We start from the raw sequence: 4917 nt of genomic DNA on the forward strand, positions 1-4917 counted from the left end.
CAGACTGAACCTAAATAGTAGCATCCTGCCCCTAAAATTTGGGACAGAGTGAGAAATTTTGAACTCCAAATGAAGGCAGAAGACTAGGACTTGGCTTGCAGTCCTCAAGACCGATCTTGGTGTCAAGTCCACCCTTACGTGGTCTCGGTCCTGTCAAGGCCTTGACAATCTTTGGTCTTCATCTTGTCTTGGTGTCTGGTCTCAGGCTAACGTGTTGGTCTCAAGGATTTGTGGCCTACAATGTCCAGGCACGATGCTGGCTGTATGAATCTCAGTGTTTGATAATACAACATCATTACTATTAACCACTCTTCAGGTGTAACCACTGACATGTCTGTGTTTATTTTGTGACACAAACGTTGGCGCTCATCTCATTTGTCAATATTGACTGCAAATAGGGAGATGTGTCGCCGATGGGCCATCCACTTCAGCTTTAACTGCATGGACATAATTGCTCGAGAAGTTGTTTGAGTTTTACTTGAGGAAAAGTTGAGTCCTGTCTTTCACTGTAACTCCCTGTCTACCACCAGCTGAACCCTCTGTTTAGCATAAAAATATCTGTTCATAAAAAAGTAACATAACCTATCTGCAACTAGGTACACGCTGAAAAGCAGGGGTGTATCTAGAGTTTTTAGACTGGGGTGCCCTGGCCAGGGCACTAACTAATGCAGGGGGGCATAAGTTATGTGAGCTCACATTCCAATAATTATCATTCATTTTTGTTTAGATTATGTATCAAAAGAACAGGACTAACAGATATAAGGTACATTAGACCAGAAGATGCAGGGGCCCCCAAATGGCTAAATTCGCCACTTTGTTTCAGCTGTCGTCTCTTTAAAGCTCCCTGCTCCACACACCACCTTTACTCTGATTGGCTGGCCACAGGAGGGCAGACCTTGATGTTTGAGGCCTGTCCCTCCAATATGCCATGAACCAATCAGGAGATCCTATGTAATGACCTCGTTATTTCAGCAAGGTTCGTGAAAACCTGGTGATTTTTTTAGAACTGAGCGTTTTTGGTCAGTTTACAGATTCAGGGTTTTCTACAACATATGAACATGTGGAGGTTTAAAAATCACTTCACTCTCAGTCCAAACACCCAGCATTGTTACTTTAAATCCATGTCAAAAATATGAGAAAGCAGAACACCCCCTCTTAAAGAAACAGCCTATTCTATCATATTTTATGACAAACAGTCACAGTGGGGGGCACTTGTGACTTTTACAAGACAGCAGGATCTTCTTTTTGTCAGGGAACGTTTGAAGCTTTGAGGAAAGGAGGAATTCTGCCATATACATGTGACAAAGACACCAAAGAGTGGCTTCCAGCATTTTTTATTTCATCACCAGACTCCATGGTGGACCTCTCTCTGGATCGTGTGTGTGGGTGAGTGGCACTAATTCCTGCTATTCTGATATCATGCCTGCGTGTGACTGAGCTCTGACTATGAGAGCTAACAATTTAGATGCAAAATACTCCATTTGGGTTCAAAGAGTAAAGTTAAGTTTAAAGTTAAGCTCCGAATCTGAGGGCTGACAATTTAGATGCAAAATACCTCACCTCGGTTCAAAGAGCAAAGTTAACTTTGTGAAAACGCTTTCCCTTCACCTTCCATTAAACACGGCGTCTGTGTGAGAGCTGACGGGGAACCTTTCATTAATCTTATTCTCGTAAGGTGCATGTTTTCCAATTTGAGATTAAAGATCCTTTTATAGCTTTGTGATGTCTCTGAGCTCTAAGTGTGCAGTTTACTCTTTCTTTTAGGAGAGTCAACATTTGAAACACAAACACGGCTCTAAAAGCACATCCAAACTCTCTGACTCCCGACTCCTGAAAGCTCCAAAGCGTTCATTATGAGCTTGTTCCTGGTTGGATACTCTGAAGAAAGGCGAGATGAAGACTTCGGAGGGTGAGTGTTGTTTTATCATCTGTTTTTCTGGAGTTGTCTCAAGGTTTTGTCGCTCACAGCCGGCTTCTCTTTGAATTTCCTCATCAGTGGTGCTTCAAAGGCTGAGCTGATGACAGAGAGTGTTAAAAGTAGATCTTTGGAGGACAGGGAGGAGTAGGGAATGGCATGAAATCTGAAAAATGGCAGGCAGCCAGGTTCCCTCAGACTCACAGACTGAAAGTTGCCGTATGTTTGCTCGTCCTTGCCGCGCCCTCAGTGAACCAGATAATCAGCCATGGCGAGGTGGAAGGCGACCAACAGAAGCGTGTGAGCACCGCAGGGACTCGTGCAGGAAGCTGGTGAGTTACTGTAGCGTAAATATCCATATTCATATTTAGCATGAAAAAGGCAGAAGTGAGGAAGAACAGATTGCACAAACTAAAAGTCAATTAGAAGAGGGAAAGGTTGAGGGCTCCTCTAACTGGCATGTGTTGCCTTTTGTCTATAAATATTCATAACTTTAATTATGTTGTTAGTTAGGAGCATTTAATCCACACTAGAAAGTAACCAAGGGTTCATGTGATGTTCTCCAAAAAGACAGAAATGTGTTCTCTATTAGCAAAACACACCTTTTGAAAGATCAACGTTTCAGTTTTTGACCCCCTGCTTTGACCCTCAGGGGTAATCAGGGACATTTTTATCCTTTGAGGTAATGTTTTTGATTGTGCTGTTATTTTGATTGTGTTACTCCACGTGACATATTTTGTAAAAATAGATAAATAAATAAATTTTTTGTTTGTTTGTTTGTTTGTTTGTTTTTTAATTTTTATATATATATATATATATATATATATATATATATATATATATATATATATATATATATATATATATATATATATATATACATATATATACATATATATATATGAAAATAAGTAATTACAGGACAAAAATGTCCTTTACCAAAACCTTCTATAAAAACATTACAAAAAATAATAATAACCTTTAAATGTGTATTTCATTACACACTGTCACTGTATTTATGAAAAAAATAAGCACATAATTGAGTAATCTTTCAGGTAATAAATGTTGGAGGGCTGCCGCTTTATCTTTGAGATAAAGCTAAAACACACTTAAGATTGGTAATAAGATTGGTTTAGATTTTTTTGATTCATGAATCTTATCATGCAGTGTCAGATTCTCAATTTCCAACCCTCTCAGGTTAACAGAGGACAAAACTGTCCTATAGAGTCTCATTTCAACCACAATTTTTAATCTCACAGTCACAAAACATTTTATCTTCCTGATCTTTTTGGACCAAATGTGATGATTTACTCTCATGTGATGCATGTTTGTGAATCTCAGAAAATACTCTCAAGATCAATTATTTTGTCTACATCAACAAAAACATACTCTCTGTTCTTTATCTTCAACAACAACATCACCTGCTGTCTTCCTTGTCTACTGTAAAAACAACAAGCGTCCTCTCCTTTCTTCTCTGCCTGACTTCCAGGTACATTTGAGGACCGGCTGCCAGGCTTGTTTGAAAAGCGCGTTTCGCTCTTTCTGTCCCCCAAACCCTGCCGTATCCAAACATGGCCGCTCAATATGCCTGCCTCCATGGGTGTGTCTCAGTGCGTTAATTTGGTGCCTCCTCCGTCCTATCTCATCCGCGGCACCAGAAGTAGTTCTTAGTCGCCATTATAAAGACTGTCCCAATGCGATAATGATTAGAGGAGAGAGGATGGAGGAGACTGACCGGAGGAGCAATGATTGCGGAAACACGAGAGCTGGCTTTACGGAAGGCTTTTCACTGAACGACACGCCCCCATATGGAATATCACTCTCTGATTGGACGCTGCAGCGGCTCAGACTTTACATGAAACTTCACAAACACAACAGAGTTTAATGAGAGAAAAGACGAGCTGAAGACAGGCACAGAGGATGGTTCAGAAACTGATCATAAATCTGTCAATAAAGAGTTTTTTGTGAGTGTAAAGCACAAAATACTGAACACAACCATCATCAAATCAATATAATGGAGGATTAACACAAAAAACTGAAATCTAATAAATAATATCTTCCTGAGACACAATAAACTAGGTTACATTAATAAGTTTCAGAGTTCACTATCAGATGTGCTCTAGATTAAGGCTAAATAATTCATAAATAATCTCACAATTATTCATTTTACCAGTAAAGTGATCTGTGTGCTTCTAACAGAATAAACAGAGAGCAGGTTTTCGTCATGGTAACGTGTTTTTTTAAACAGGTTAAAGGAACAGACAAATCTCTGTTACTGTTTCTGTTTGATCAGAGTTATTACAGCGCACATGTGCAGACACACAAACAGCTGTTAGAGCTGACTGACAGATGATCCAGAGGTGATCAGCTGATGCCATCATCACTGAAACACGTCGCTTCATGTGACGCTCCGGAAGAGAGGATGTCCCATTGCTCTAAAAACAAATCTCCTCCATCCTCTCTCCTCTTTTCATTTCTTCGCGTCTCTCCATCATCTCTGGTGGGAGGGACTGAGACGCAAGTGAACAATGCAAATGGAGGGAGGAAGGATGGAATTTTATCGCTTTGAGGTGCACCCCATGAACAGGGTCTGCAGTGATGTAAAAAAAAAAAGGCTTTTTTTCTGGTGTAATAAAAAGAAAACAAAAGTTTTATGGGGATTATCATTCATATATTGTGTCAGAGTCACCTGCTAAAGAGTGAGAGGTAAAAAGTAAACAAAAAGTGGAACAAAACAAGGAAAAAAATTGTAGTACTAACTCTTATTCTTCTTGTTCCTTAAAATATGTAAATAGGGGCAAATGCAATAATATTAATCTGAAGCAAAGGTTATAAAAAAGAGGATGATGCGTGGGGGACCAAGAGGAAAAAGTGAGTATGGAGAAAGTGAGCAGAGAAAAAGAAAAAAAAAGAGAGAAAGAAAAAAATCTAATTCGAGATGCATAAAAAGACATCTGATTTGTTTATAATGAATAATAAATTAATAAATAATTGAATAAATA

The sequence above is a fragment of the Halichoeres trimaculatus genome, unplaced genomic scaffold (genome assembly GCF_033239565.1).
Source record: "Halichoeres trimaculatus isolate MK-OKI-2021-1 unplaced genomic scaffold, fHalTri1.1 fHalTri1_scaffold_7, whole genome shotgun sequence".
NCBI lineage: Eukaryota > Metazoa > Chordata > Actinopteri > Labriformes > Labridae > Halichoeres > Halichoeres trimaculatus.